This window comes from Saccopteryx bilineata, chromosome 2, assembly GCF_036850765.1.
Source record: "Saccopteryx bilineata isolate mSacBil1 chromosome 2, mSacBil1_pri_phased_curated, whole genome shotgun sequence".
Classification (NCBI taxonomy): Eukaryota; Metazoa; Chordata; class Mammalia; order Chiroptera; family Emballonuridae; genus Saccopteryx; species Saccopteryx bilineata.
Genome location: NC_089491.1, coordinates 220,751,699 through 220,766,915, shown reverse-complemented (window position 1 = coordinate 220,766,915; position 15,217 = coordinate 220,751,699). Strand labels below are relative to the sequence as shown.

Here is a 15,217-nt window from a genome sequence, read left to right as displayed (position 1 = left end):
AGAACTTTCATATATAGATATCTGCAGATACTGGTGGCATTTATCTGCAGGATGGATGACTGGAAGTAGCTGTGCAGGGTCCAAGGTTTTACAAACATTTAATTTCCACAAACATCACCAAACCATAACTTTTTTTTTTTTCAGGGAAAAGGGAATTGTGAGTACAGCAGGTGCATGTGTGTTTATTTCAGTCTAGATGTTTTCTGAAATGATTGGAGGAGGCTTAGAATCAGGCACAGCCAGCAATAACAACACCTGGTATTTAAACAGCATTTAAATGAAACTTGTTCAGGCTCTGGAGGAACAGGTGGACCTGTGGACCCGAGGACCTGAGCAGGTGTCAGGTCACACCCAGGCATCAAGTAGAGAAAGCAGAGTGGAGGTAACTCTGCAATCGCCATCCGTTTACAAGGCAGCTCCAAGACAATCCTGCTAGCGGCTCCCTCGGCCGGCTGGGCCACAGGGCAGGTGCCCTGCTGGCCATGCAGGGGGCCCTGACCTCCCTTTGCCAAGAGAGAGGACAGGGGTCAGTGGCCACAGGCAAGGGGCGGGGCTAGCGAGGCCACTTCAGGGCGATTGCCGCCCCCTTTCCTTCCCCCGTGGGGAAACTTCCTCCAGAGTCAAAAACCAATACGTTTCAAGCCAGTACCAATTACCAGAAAGAGCACAGCACATGGGTCTGAAACGCGATCCTCTAGCGGAGCCGGGGCTCCCAGGACGCTCCCCACCGTGAAGCCACCTCCGCAGTGAATCTCGGACTACGACCTGGATTTGGGAGGCGGGTAGCTCATGCCTGGAAACACCCCCAGTGCCCTCAGCGGGTTCTCCCGGGGAGATGGGGGTACTAGGGCCCATGGCGCTGTCTCCCTGGCTGCGTTTGGCCAAACCCCTTACACCAGGTTGTGTCCCTGGCCCTCAGTCCACGCTGTGCCCCTGCTCGCTCGCTTTCCTGTACCCCTAATCCGGCCCCTCCACGGACCTCGCTGGTCTCACACCCCACGTGCCCCTCCTGCCGGGTCCCGCAGGTCCTCCTGCCAGCGCGTCCGTTATAGGACCCGGCCTGGTCTCTTCCCTGCCGGCGCCAGCCACCACCCCTTCACCCCGTCTCCCCTCCGTCCATGTTTCTCCCGTCCCTCCTGCGTGCTCCACAGCACTCCACGACTCCCTGTCCCCCTCGGGCTCTCCTATCCGTCCCGCATGTTCCCCTGTACCCCTCGTGTCCCCCTGCTTCCCAGCGTGTTCTCCTGTCACCCCCGCGTGTCTCCAGCACCGCCCCCCCCCCCCCCACGACGCCGCGTGTCCCCCGCCCCGCGCGCCGGCGGAACTGTGGGATCTGCGCGCACAGGAAGTGGCGGGGCGGCGCGGCCGAGGGCGGAGGGCGGAGGGCGGCGGGCCGGGCGGGGGGATGGGGGCCGGGGGCGGCGGACGCCGCACTCGCTGAGGCCCGACGCAGGGCCGGGCGCCCAGGGCCGGAGCGCAGGCCGGAGCGGCCCGGAGGCAACGCCGGGGCCACGCGCGCAACGAGCAGGTGAGCGGCGCGGCCACCGCGGAGATCGGGGCCCCCATTCACCGGCCCGAGGTCGGCCTCTAGCCCCGCCGCTTGTGGTCTCCCCTCCCGCCCCGGGCTGCGCCCGGCGGGGTTGGGGCTTGCGGGAAGACGGGGCTGGGCGGTCCGGGGCCCGGGTTACCCCCCTCTTCCCTGCTCCGGCCTCTCCGGGGCCTTGTCCACCCGAGGGCCCAGGCGATTTCCCCACTTGCCGCCGCCGTCCGCTGCAGCCGGTGCGCTGGGGCCAAGGAGGGGACACTTCAGGAGGGCCTGGCGGCTGGTCGGAGGGCGCTCCACACACCCCCTCCCTCATCCCACACTTTGCGGGGGACCCCTACGCTCCATTGCGGACGCGACGCGCCCACATTCAGTGTCCCGGGCGCTGGTGACCCGGCACCCGTCCCCCACCCCCACCCCCCCTTTAGCCAGCACGCGGCCCGGGTTTGGTTTCACTCTTTGCGGAATGGACCCGGGCTAGGGCTGCAGGTGGACTGCAAGGGAAGGGTGCGCTGAGTTTTCAGTTTTGACTGGCGTTTGGACCAAAGGCTGACTGTGAATTTCCACGATTCCAGTCAGGTGATGGGTCTATAATCCAAGAGCTCTGGAAAGGAAGCCACCTCTACCCCAGGGCCACCTAGAGGACCTGGGAGCCTTTGATCGCCAGATCCTCAGGACAGAAGGATTATTAGCAGTTGAAGCTACCTTGAAAGATTGTGCAGTTTTTCTTTTTAACTTTGAGAGAAGTTCGGTGAAACAGGAAAAATACTGTTATAAATGGCTTCCCAGACCTTTTCTCTTTAAGCTAATGTTAAGTCTTGTCTAAGAAAATATTTAAGCAGCTGGGTTCCTTTTCATAGGAAATATGATCTTATGAGAAGGAAAAATGAGGGCTGCTGACCTTGAGACAGGTGGGAATGAGAAGTGACTACTTATATTAAAAGTGAAAATCATCCCGGAGAGCCCAGACCCGTGACTGGTGTGCAGGGCCTTTGTTACATCTAACCCAGAGGTCCCCTACATGTTAAATTATAGCTCTACAGGCTGATTTTATGCCTTTAGGGGTTGCTAATCAACGTGTTCTCCATTTAAAAGCTTCATAAGTGATCTCAGTCAGATTCCCAACATTTTCTTTTTTGTATTTTTTGAAGTTGGAAACGGGGAGGCAGACTCCCGCATCCGCCCGACTGGGATCCACCCGGCATGCCCACCAGGGGGCGATGCTCTGCCCATCTGGGGCGTTGCTCTGTTGCAACCAGAGCCATTCTAGCGCCTGAGGCAGAGGCCATGGAGCCATCCTCAGTGCTCTGGCCAACTTCGCTCCGATGGAGCGCTGGCTGCAGGAAGAGAAGAGAGAGACAGAGAGGAAGGAGAGGGGGAGGGGTGGAGAAGCAGATGGGCGCCTCTCCTGTGGGCCCGGCTGGGAAACGAACCCGGGACTCCTGCATGCCAGGCTGATGCTGCACCACTGAGCCAACTGGCTAGAGCCCCCAACATTTTCTAATTTGATCACTTCCTTTCTGTTTTGCCCCTCCTTTTTCCCCTCTTAAAGTTTCATAGTTAGCCTGCTACAATTCACTTCTGTGTCCATTTCTTGGTGACTCTTGAAAGTCGTCTGGATTACATTATTTAAAAGAGAAGCTACATATGATTGATATTCAGCATGCACAGGGCCTCTTCTTGGCCTTGGAAGGTGTAGGTGCTCTAATGTTTTGAACTGAACTTCATGTGCGTGGCCTGAACCTCTGTTCATTCCACCTGCAGGGGCCCTTCCTGGGCATCTCTTCCAAGTAATCTGCTTCTTAGCAGTAGCCTGAAGAGTTTGTGAGAACAGGGCTAAAGTCAGCATTGTGAATAGTGAAGGAAGACTCAGGAGGGGTCCTTGGATTGCAAGGTCCAGATTCTAGAAGCCACATAGTGGTGGGGGCGGGTGCCACTGCCCACTGGCTGTCCTCTTCTGCAGGGACAACCTTGGGTCTGTACACATATTAGTGTTCCAAGGCAGTGGAGGTAAATTGGAAGATGTTTTATTTTGGAAGTTAGAAGAAGAGCATCTACCAAAGTCACCATTTTCACTCCTACTTCCCCCATTAACTAGCGGTAGGTCCTGATATACTGGGTTAGCCCTTGACATGTGCTATCTCCAATCAGACTTTCACCTTGTAATGAGTGGTCTGTAAAAACAATGAGGTTCACTTACCTGCTGAAGGTCCGGTCATAGATCAGCATGGCCAGAATTTAAACTAAGCTTCATGGACTCTCATCTTCTCAGACCCATAAGTCTGCTAAAAGTCTGTAAACTTTTATCTCTGGTTAAATCAGAGGTAGGAGAGAAATGTTGAAATCCTTACAGAGATGATGTAAAACTGATACTGTATTTGAGAAGAGCCAAATTTACTGAGGATTTGGAGGAGGGCAGGTCTGGTTAACTTGTCCAGTTACATTTGACCCTGAAATGCACACCTTCCATTGACTTTCAGCTTAACACAGGAGACCTGAGAGGAGACTGACCCCTCACTGTTTCAGCAGGTAGCTCCCTTGTCACGGTCAGAATGCACCTGTGGCAAAAGTGATGGCTTCCACTCCAATCCTTGTCTTTGCTCTCTGGCCTTGTCAAAAACTCTGATAGTTTACTGTTAAAAGTTGTTGCTGATTGATGGTGAGAGATCAAAGCACTGAGTGGATCAGTTACATTTATCTGTTTCTTTTTGAATGATTTTTTAAACTGAGATCTTTATTACTTAGCCTTCTCATTAAGAACATTTACATTACAGTGAGGTTGACTGAATTTTGTAAAACAGTAGCTAAGATATTTATGGGTTTTACTTTGGTAAACCATTCTTTGGCCAACCAAAGAATGCTTGAAGTTTTAAATGAGTTGTTTCCAATTGTAAGGGGAGTTGACTATGACTCAATCTGTTGTTCCTAAAACCACTTCATGATAATTTAAAAATTAATCCTAAATTACTGATTTTAAAATGTTGCAGTTTAAGCAAACACATTAGTGGTTCATCCTCTGACAGTCTTTGTCTAGTTATTTAGAGAATTTGCCATGTTTGGTTATCTTTATCAAGCAATGTTCTAGAGACCAAAACACTGATAACCTTGGGGACCATCTGTGTATGTTTGGAGGTGGGAGCAGAGTGGAGGGGAAAGTTGGCAAAGTTCTCACCGAAGGGCTGAAGTCTCTGACTTTCTCTGGGTGCTGTGGTCACACTGGCCATGTCTTTTATCCAGTAGCCAGAAAGATTGCAGCTACACATTAGATGCTAGTGTCACCAAATTGAAAGAAACACGTGTCCTTGAACATGTGTGAGGCAGCATTCTTCCTGGCCCAATATTTTGTATTACACAGGACTAAAGCTGAAGCTGGGTGCTAGAGGCCTGTCCCCAGGTGACTCAAAAGGCCATGCATCATTCATGTGAGCACCTGCATTCCTTTCTCAAAGTGGTGGGGAATGAAATCAGTCAGAAAGAGCAGTAGTGATGGGTTCTACAATCCCACAAGCAGTAGTAAAAGCTGCTGCCAGGGAAGACCTTGCCCAGGTCTGTTCCTCACAATGACCTGCTCCCTAATGGTTATAAACCAGGCAGGGGCTGGGTTCTGGAGCGCCATGGTGGCGGTTTTCTCTCTTTATCACGTTATTTGCTGACCTGAAAACTTTATAAGTACTGTATATGCTGATGTTAAATGTGTCCTTTTTTGCATAATTGAGGCTTTGTGCATTGTTTTCATAACAACAGCTACAATTCTTGCGCCTCTGTCAGGAGGTTTATGTGCTTATTTTGTTGCTTAACTCTCAAAACAACCCTGTAAGGATGGTGGTGTTGCTCCATCACACAGATGGAGAAACTGAGGTGGGCAAGCTTGGCCAGGGTTGCTCAGTAAGCAGGTGGTGAATCTAGATTGCAAACAAAGGTCTGATTAACTCCATATCACCTTGATGCTCAGGAAACCTACACTTGAAAAACCTACACTTTAGAGACAGAGACTGAGTGATTGGCTTCACAGAAGTACTCATTTACAAACTGCTCACTTGTAGAAGGCTGCGCATGGAGACAAGGGTCAGAAATCCCCATCTGAGGTGATAGAAACAGACATGTGCCAGCTAGGATGTTGCATCAGGAAGAACAGAAATTCAGTTTATGCAAATTCACTGTGCTCAGCTTTTCACTAGCCACAAAGTAGGACTAAAATGAAGAGCTGTCCATTGACCCTCCACTGAAAGAATGTGCTGATGATTGTGTGAAACTCCATAGTTTGATTTCCACCCTACACTGTTGTCCTAGTCTCATTGGAGTGATTGATTGAATGAATGAAGGAATGTACCTTTTATTAGGAAAATACACATAATCCTTATGTTTAGAGGAAGGTCACTCAATCGGTAGACATCGCAAAATATGGTTCAGTAGCACGCATTTTTGCCAAATAAGACAGAAGTCAAATTGTTAAGTGAAGGCTGCCTCAGTTTGGGTTATTTGGGAGGCTGATGCCAAGGTGAGAAGGGCTAGGAGGTTTATTGGGGGACTGCTGTGGAGGCTGAAGGGAGGGGGCAGGACGAGGCAGGAGAGCCCTTGGACCACCATGCTGCTGTGCTGCCAGTGAGAGGGAACCAGTAAGGGTGGAGGACTGAGGAAGCCCCTCCACCCAGGTCTTTAGGCCAGGACACCGCCCACTGCAGGAGCCCTGCATCCTGCAGGCCCAGCCCTTCATGAGTGACTCTGCTGAGCTGCTGCCCCACTGGAGTGTGGTCTCTCAGTGTCCCCCGTGGAGAGGGCTCTCCTCCCACTGGGTGGCTGGTCCTCTCACTGGGGTCTGAGTGACAAAGCTCCATGGCTTCCTCAGAGACAAGGTTTAGTGACTTGGCAATCCACAAAAATGGAAGGGCACAGTAGAAATAATTCCAGCTTTTGACAATCGCATGGCACGGGCAGAATTTGGATTAGTTTTAGAAAAAGCCTGTGGTTATGGCAGGTCGCCTTAAGCTGTCACTCAGGCCTCTCTGCTGTAATGTCCGCAAGGTCCAGTGTGCCACTGAAAGAAGCAGGTGCTTCCAGATGGCTGACAGAGATCAGCACATGCGTGTCAGCATGTAAAGGTTACCCTCAGTTTTCTAAACCAAGGTGCATGCTCCTGTAAGCGAAGTTCTAGAACATTTGTCAGCAAATGTGCTGGTAGCCTGCAGGGCAGTTCGAGTTCCAGCCTAACAGCATCTTCCTGGTGTCCTACCTGCTTTGTGCCTTCACCTCTTTCCTTTACATTGTAGAGAGTTATTGGGTAGAAACGTTTCCTTTTCTGTGAACAAAGAAAGTTGTAATATGTGAAAGCTGTAAACACCGATTCTGATGGGCTGGCAGTGATGGCTGTGAGGACATAAGTGATGATGGAGTGCCTTTCTTGGGCATACTCACCTGACCCCAGCACTGACCCTACCCAATATGGTCAGGTTGGCACAGGGACCAGAATTAATTGTTAGTTTGTTGCGACAAGCCAGAAATCTGGATTTTTATATGCAATTATTTTTATTATATGTTAATTATCTTTCACAGCCCATGCAAGCAAATCAGAAATGTTCCTGCCTGCCTGAATTTGTCCTGTAGGCCTCTATTTTTACAACCTCTGGTTCTAAAATATTTGTTTAATTTTTGAAATACAGTAACTGAACTAATTAACTGAGGACAAAATGGGCACTTCCCAAATGCATGTAAAAGGAGCAGGAAATGAATAACAGAAACCTAAGCCTTTATCTATGGATGAAAACCAAAGAATTGTCTACCCCTCACACCCCCACACACGGCTTCTGGAAACAGGACAGGGTTCTTAGATGGTGGTGGAGGAAGGAGAATATGCCAAGAGAATGTCAGTGGAAAACAAGGGGCTGCCATGTATCCGGGAGCACACAGGAGGTGCTCCTGAGATCCGTGTACAGATGTTTACAAAATGTGTCTGCTCATTCACCAGAAGGCACTCCTGCTAGTGATCTGTTTTGGTCCACGTCTCCTGGTGCACATGTAGTGTCATGTGTGGAGTCATCTTACCGGCTCTGAGTAGAACACCAGGAGGTAGGCACGAACACGCCAGGATTTACATGGTGGTACTGGGCTGTTTCCCAGACTGCATGGTCTGTAAGATGGACCCACATTAAAAAATTATCTAACTTCTTGTTGGCGTTGTACAGAAAGGCAGCTGATTCTCATGATCAGTTTTATAGCCAGTCACGTTACCAATCTCTATTTCTTATCCATTTGTAGATTTTGGAGGATTTTCATTGTAGGCATCCATGTTGTCTGGGAATGGTGGTGGTTTTGTTTCATACTCATGCTCTTAATATCTTGACTTTCCATTTTACTGCCTGGTCCTTCAGGATGGCATTGAATGGAGGGATGATATGGCGTTCTTGACTTGTTCCCAATTTTAAGGAAACGATGCTTGCTGTGCTGGTACAAACACAGGCTGTTCGGTTCTGAATCATTCCATTGCTCCTCCTGGGATTAGAGGCAAACAGATGGAAAGAAAAATGAAGAGATTGAAGACTTACCTCCATTGGTCGCCAGGGTTATACAAAAATATAGCCACAGGGAGATGCTGACCTGCCCACCAGGGTGGCTAAAATGTTAGATGGCCTTCTAAAATGTTAGAAGTACAGGACTGTACTTCAGAGGCTGTGTGGCTAGGTCTGCAGAGGGGGCCACTTCTGGTGCAGGCATGACCCAGGTGAGCCACAGCAGCTCTTTATAGTGGGTCAATCCTGATAAAGAAAAATGTGGCATATGCCAGCAATGGAATATTATTTCAAATAAAATTCACATGATGGGAAAGAGATGAAGTAGCCACAACCACAGGCAGAAATGTGTGGGTCTTATAGGTGTGCTGAGCAAAGGGTGTGAGGCATAGAGGCGCGTGGTGCCTGATCCAGGGATACAAAGCCCGAAAGCGGGCAGAACCAGGTCGGCTGCCCGGAGTCAGGGGGTGGTCATGGGGGACACTGGGGATGGGATGGAAGCACACAGGCCCTTCTGGGGCATTGGGAATGCTTTCTGTCTTGATCCAGAAGTTGGTTACTTGGGTGTATTTGGTTTGTGAAAGTTTAAGCCATGCACTTAGGAAGTGTGCACTTTTCCGTGTGTATATTATACTTAAAAGTTTTGAAAAAAAGAGTTAAAGAGACAGTGATTGACACAGCAGACTGGCAGGAATCCAACATTTGTGTCATCAGTGAACCAAATATGCACAATTAGGAAACCCGAACAGTGTGGCCGACCATGACTCAGTCCAAAGCTTCGGGAAGCTCTCCTCAGGTGGAAGAGCTGACTGGCTGCTGACGGACCCAAAGCCACCTGAACATTGACCCAGGTAGAGAGACCCCGCCTAGCCAATGTGGCGCCCCAGAGGTGGTTACCTATCAGGGAAAGAAAAGCAGCTGGCCTGTGACTTTTCCATAGCATGTAGGATACCTGTCACACCCTAAAGGGTCTCAGAAAAGAAAGTAGGGGCCCATCAGAGTTCAGGGAATGTTTGTAAGAGTCCTTCTAGGGACCGTCGAAGGCATGTGTGCCAGCTGACTGCTAGACAACAGTGAGCCCAGCAATGTGCTGGCAGTGACTGGAAGCAGGGCCTCGCTGCTGAGCACAGGTGCCAGGAAGGTGGCAAATGGCCATGAAGGTGGCAAGTGCTGTCCAAAGTATACAACTGACATGAGAGTGGAGGGGACAGGAGGTGGGGAGTAGAAGGGACCTGGCTGTGTGGCTGGGAATGGAGGCAGACAGGCCACATGGTGGCAGTTAGGTGTCAGGGCTTACCAGTGAACTAACTCTTAACAGACAGTTGGCCACATTAGGGGTACAAGGGGATGGGACCTGCCATTTCTCAAAACAAGCGGTCTGACATCCCTGAGTGGGACACGCTCTGCTCAGAAGGCTCTGAAGGGAGTGAAGGGTGCAGCTATCGAGTGGGGTGGGGACTCGTGGTAACGGAGGGACCAAGATGTCTGTCCTTTAACCCGGCAGCCATACTCCTGGGAGTCACGCCACAGGTGTGAGACAGACAGTCCAGACTGGGTGATGAATTTTAACACTAGCGACAAAGCCAGGTTCTGTCTCTGAGGGGTGGCTGGATAAACCAGGAGATACCCACAGACCTGGACGCGATGCCCCTGAAGAACGGGGCATTCCTCCTTTTTCCTGCAGAAGCTGCCCAGGAGCAGAGTTAGCAGGACTTAGAGCAACGTTTATGGAGTGGGGGATGGGAGGGGCAGGAACACCTTCTCAAATTCCTTGTATTGGAATGATGGATGATGTACTGGGATGAGGCCTAAGAAATAAGAGGCTATTTCTCGTAAGGTGTGAATGGTTCAGCTGGGAGGGATTAAAATGTATTAATATAGCCACTTGGATTTATTTTTTAATTTTTTAATTTTTTAATTTACAGAGACAGAGTCAGAGAGAGGGATAGATAGGGACAGACAGACAGGAATGGAGAGAGATGAAAAGCATCAATCATTAGTGTTTTTTTGTTGTTGTTGCGATACCTTAGTTCATTGATTGCTTTCTCATAAGTGCCTTGACCGTGGGGCTACAGCAGACCAAGTAACCCCTTGCTCAAGCCAGCGACCTTGGGTCCAAGCTGGTGAGCTTTGCTCAAACCAGATGAACCCGCGCTTAAGCTGGCGACCTCGGGGTCTCAAACCTAGGTCCTCCACATCCCAGTTCGACGCTCTATCCACCGCACCACTGCCTGGTCAGGCGCCACTTGGATTTTATTTTGTTACCCACTTATAACAATGAAATTACAAAAAAAAGAGAGAGAAAATGCTTGTTTTTCTGTAGATGCCCCTTTCAGGTTAAGAAACTTCTCTTGTTTATAAGAATATTTTACTGAAAATGTTGTTTTATCAAAGACTTTTTCTGCATATGTTGATCTGATCACATAGGATTTTCTCCTTTTATCTTTTAACTTGGTACAGTCAGTACCCGAGTAGATTTCCTTGGTTTTCTGGAAACATCCCATCTTGGGCATGATATATTACTTTTTATTACGTTGCTGTATTCAGTTTGTTGATATTTTGTTTAGAATTTTTTTGTTGTTGTTTAGAATTTTTTGCAGCTAGGTTCAGAAGTGAGTTTGGCTTGTAATTGTCCTTTGTTATATTGTCCTCATCAGGGGTTGGGATCTGGATTATGCTGGTCTCATAATCTGAGTTGGGTTGTGTTGCCTCTTTTCTGTTGTGTAAAAGAGTGTATGTGAGACTGAGGTTATATGTTTTCTATGTAGTTTCTTAGCCTGAGCCCAGCTTTCATGTAGATCGGTTTTTAAGTCCTTGCTCAGTTCCTTCACTGGTTGCAGATCCGTTCAGGTTTTCCAATTCTTTTTGAATACGATTTGGCAAGTTATTTTTCTAGGGAGGGATCTGTATTAGTTCCCTGTTGCTGTGTAACAAATGATACCAACATTTACTGGCTTTAAAAACAAAACCATCAAAAACAAACAAAAAACAAAACAAAACCATCATCTCACCATTTCTGTGGTCTAGAAATCTGGGCACAGTTTAGCTGGGTTCTCAGGCTTGAGGCTTCTCACAGGCTACCATGGAAGTGTTGCCAGGCTGTGGTCTTAACTGAAGGCTCCATGGGGAAGGGTCCTTTTCCAGGTTTACACATGGGCTGTTGTAAGAATTCTGAGGGCCTCCCCAGTGTGTCAACTTGCTCATCAGAGCGTGCAAGCATGGAAGGAGACAGAGAGAGGGAGGGAGTGAGAGAGGGAGAGAGGGAGGGAGAGAAGGAAAAGAGGGGAGAGAGAGACAGAGACAGAGAGTCTGAGTTGCTGTCTTTGAAAACCTCATTTCAGAGGTGACCTATATTACCCATGCTGTCACTAGGTCTGGCCCACCTTCAAGGGGAGGGGATTGCATGAGGTGTGAACCATGGTGGCCATCTCAGAGCTGCCTGCCACATTATCCATTTCATTCAACTTGTTGGTTCCTTTTGGCAAAGGTCATTTTATTTTCTTAATTTTTAAATCTCTACCATGTCTAACGTTAAGTTCCCCTTTTCATTCCTAAAATTGCTTTTGACTCTCTTTTTTTTCTTGTCATCTCAGCAGAGATTTATCCATTTTCTTACTGTTTGCAGAGCCAACTTCTAGTTTTGTGGATGGTCTTTATCCTCTGTTTCCTGTATCATTAATTTCTGCTTTCACTGCCGTTCCTGCTTTCCATGCTCCTTGAGTTTATCTTGCTGTTCTCTTTATAGCTTATTGAATTGAAAGCTTAACTTTTAAAAAAGTGTTTTCTAAGCACAGTTTCTTAATTTTCAGGCTTTATCCCTATCATAAGCATTTAAGGCTGTAACTGTCGACCTTGGTTCTACAGTACAGTAGGTAGCCTGTATATATTGGTATATAGCATTTTCATTGCTCGGTTCTCAGCATTTAAAATTTTCTGATATTCTTCTGTGACTCATGAGTGATAATAGAAGATATTTTTTTCTTCTAAATGTATGAGGATTTTAGGCCCTGGCCAGTTGGCTCAGTGGTAGAGTGTCGGCCTGGCGTGTAGAAGTCCCGGGTTCGATTCCCGGCCAGGGCACACAGGAGAAGTGCCCATCTGCTTCTCCACCCCTCCCCCTCTCTTTCCTCTCTCTCTCTTCCCCTCCCGCAGCCGAGGCTCCATTGGAGCAAAGATGGCCCGGGCGCTGGGGATGGCTCCTTGGCCTCTGCCCCAGGCGCTAGAGTAGCTCTGGTTGCAACAGAGCGAAGCCCCAGATGGGCAGAGCATCGCCCCCTGGTGGGCATGCCGGGTGGATCCCGGTCGGGCGCATGCGGGAGTCTGTCTGACTGTCTCTCCCCGTTTCCAGCTTCAGAAAAATACAAATAAAAAAAAAAAGCTTTAAATGTATGGGGATTTTAGGTTAATTTTTTTAACTTCAGCAGCCTTGTGGGCATAGGACATGATCTGTATGTCACTGATGTTTTTGAGACTTGAATTATGTCACACCACTGTCTCCTAGTTTCTGTGGCTGTCAGCCCTTCCTGTGTCAGTAGTATATTTTCTCTCTGGCTGCTTTTCTAGACTCTTTTACCCCGGTGTTCTTTAGTTTTACAGTGCCATCTCTAGAGTGGATTTCTTTTGTTTATCTTCTTTGAATCCCATGTGCTTCCTGAAGATAAAGTTTTGTGTCTTTTAGCAATTCTGGAAAACTTTCAGCCCCTATTTTGTTGGCTTTTACTGCTACCTTATGTTTGTCTCACACCACCCTCCAAGCTTCTTTTTGTTTTTTTGTATTTTTCCAAAGCTTGAAGCAGGGAGGCAGTCAGACAGACTCCCGCATGCACCCGACCAGGATCCACCCGGCACGCCCACCAGGGGGCGATGCTCTGCCCATCTGGGTCTTTGCTTCCTTAGGTTCGGAGCTGTACTAGTGCCTGAGGTGGAGGCCATGGAGCTGTCCTCAGCACCCGGGGCCAACTTGGCTCCAATGGAGCGTTGGCTGTGGGAGGGGAAGAGAGAGACAGAGAGGAAGGAGAGGGGGAGGGGTGGAGAAGCAGATGGGCGCTTTTCCTGTGTGCTCTGGCCTGGAATTGAACCCTGGACTTCTGCACACCAGGCTGATGCTCTACTGCTGAGCCAACCGGCCAGGGCCTCTCCAAACCTCTTAAACTCTTGTTCATGCCAGTTAGTCACTTTTTGCTGCATTCTCAGTAATTTCTTTGGCTTTCTATTCCAGTTTTCCAGCCTTATCTTCGTCTCTATCTAATCTGTTATTTAACTTATTCAACTTTTCATTTCAGTGGTTATGTTTTTTATTCTTAGCAGTCCTCTTTGGTTCTTTCCAAATCTACCTCTTCTTTTGCTTCGTGTTCTTTGCATATCTTTGCACTTTCTTTTATTTCTAAATATACTTATTTTATATACTGCAATTAATGAGACCAAAATAATAATACCAAATGTAATACCAAAGTCTGAATTTTTTGAGGGTTGAATTTCACTGCTTATTCTGTTGCCTGTCACTCCCTAAAGCTAGTTTCTCATGTACTTTGTAATTTTGGATCATGGACTTATATTCAAGTAAGTTTTTTTGTGTATATTTCCACAAGGCTCACAGAGGAAAGTCTCCGTGGAGAGACTGTGTTCTGCATAGATCCCAGGGTGGGATTGAGCTGGGACTATTTTAGGTTAATTTTATGGACTCACAAAGGGGACTTCTACAGATGCAATGGACAGAGAAGGGAAATGACCCCAAAATAAAATTCCAAGACTGAAACAATTGCTAATGGTTGGGTGAATTTATACAAATCCTGATGAATAAAGCAATAATGAAAGTTGAAGGAATGTCGTAGATTTAGGGCTAAATGACTAAGTGACTGAGCTAACTTGGGGGAAATATCCTGGCCTAAAACTGCCTTGTGGAAGACACAAATGTGATACCTGAGGTTTCCAAGTGAGGAAGACCCTTGCACCCCCAGCACGTGAGTACCAGCTGCTTTAATCACTTTGGGACATGATTGCAAGGTGTGTCTCAGATTTTGTCTTCAGTGAACTTAGCTTTCTGTTGACTTGTCTCTCGTCCATACAACAGATGATTTCTGCTATCCTAGAATAGGCAGACTAAGTCTCTATTTAAACACTTTTCTTCACATAACTTTTTTTTTGTAGCTGAAAAACTACCTTATGTATGCAGTATGTGGTATATAGCGGTAATAAAGAGCATGGTTTTTAAAAGATGATTAATAGTACTAAGTTGAAGACCATGATTTTTGAGGGAAAATGATTATTACATCTTAGTATGTCAAATTTTAAAATTAGAAAGTAAATGTGAAAGAAATGATGACTAGGCACCTTGGGGCTCTGTGCATCTGAGGTTTTCTTGCTGGTGGCCTCCTGCAAGGAGTGACACCAACCCTCCATTTCTTCTTGGTTCTGATTTCTAAACCCTGGGCCCACATTCCACTGTGTCATCTCATATCAGGCACCCCAGTCTCAGCAGGCTCTTTCCTGCCCTTAACACTGGTGTCCATAAGCTTCCTCTCATGTTCCTGTCTCTTGCAGTGAAGTTGCCATCCATTGGCATCTAAGCGAGAACCCTGGGACCCACCTGGGACCCCCTTTCTCTGTGTCCCCCATACCCATCCCCCACCAGCCACTGGTGAACCTCACCAATCTTATCTCCCTTGTCATGTACTCATAGTTCCCCCCTACCTCTGCCCCCAGACAGTTCACACTTGGTGACTCCAGTGCCCCCTGAAGGCCTCTGTGCCCATTTCACTCCCATCAAATTTATCCCCTATGGTGAATCTGAAGTTGTATTTCAACAGCCCTAATTTGGTTCCCGCTTGCCCTGCTCTAATCCCCTGTGGTGATGCCCTTCTCTTCCTCACGCTCCGTGCTCCCCACCATAGCTGGCCTTAGGGCTCTTCCTGAGCCATACCTGCCTTGGACCTTTGCATGCCTTTCTCCAGAACACTCTTCCCCCTTTGCCGGGTGAATCCCCACTCATCCTCTAACTAGGCTGTCACTTTGCTGGAATTTTCCTATCCACACATGCATACATGCTTTTAACACAGAGATGGACTCCTTTTATTTAAATTTTTTACTTTTTATTCATTTTGGAAAGAGGGGAGGAGAGAGAAGGAGAGGAGCAGGAAGCATCAACTCCCATATGTGCCTTGACTGGGCAAGC

At 48.1% G+C, this 15,217-nt stretch overlaps 1 protein-coding gene across 3 annotated transcripts in view; it reads left to right on the top strand.

Moving 5' to 3' along the window:
- Positions 1-758: 758 nt before the first annotated feature.
- AGPAT3 (1-acylglycerol-3-phosphate O-acyltransferase 3) overlaps positions 759-15,217 on the top strand; it is an 88,161-nt gene continuing 73,702 nt past the window's right edge. The window contains exon 1 of one of the 3 annotated variants that reach the window (XM_066259255.1): positions 759-778. The gene's annotated coding sequence lies outside the window, so the exon portion shown is untranslated. Of the gene's footprint in view, positions 779-1,394; positions 1,529-15,217 lie in introns of those variants that run through there. The other 2 variants (XM_066259254.1, XM_066259256.1) reach the window with 2 other exon arrangements.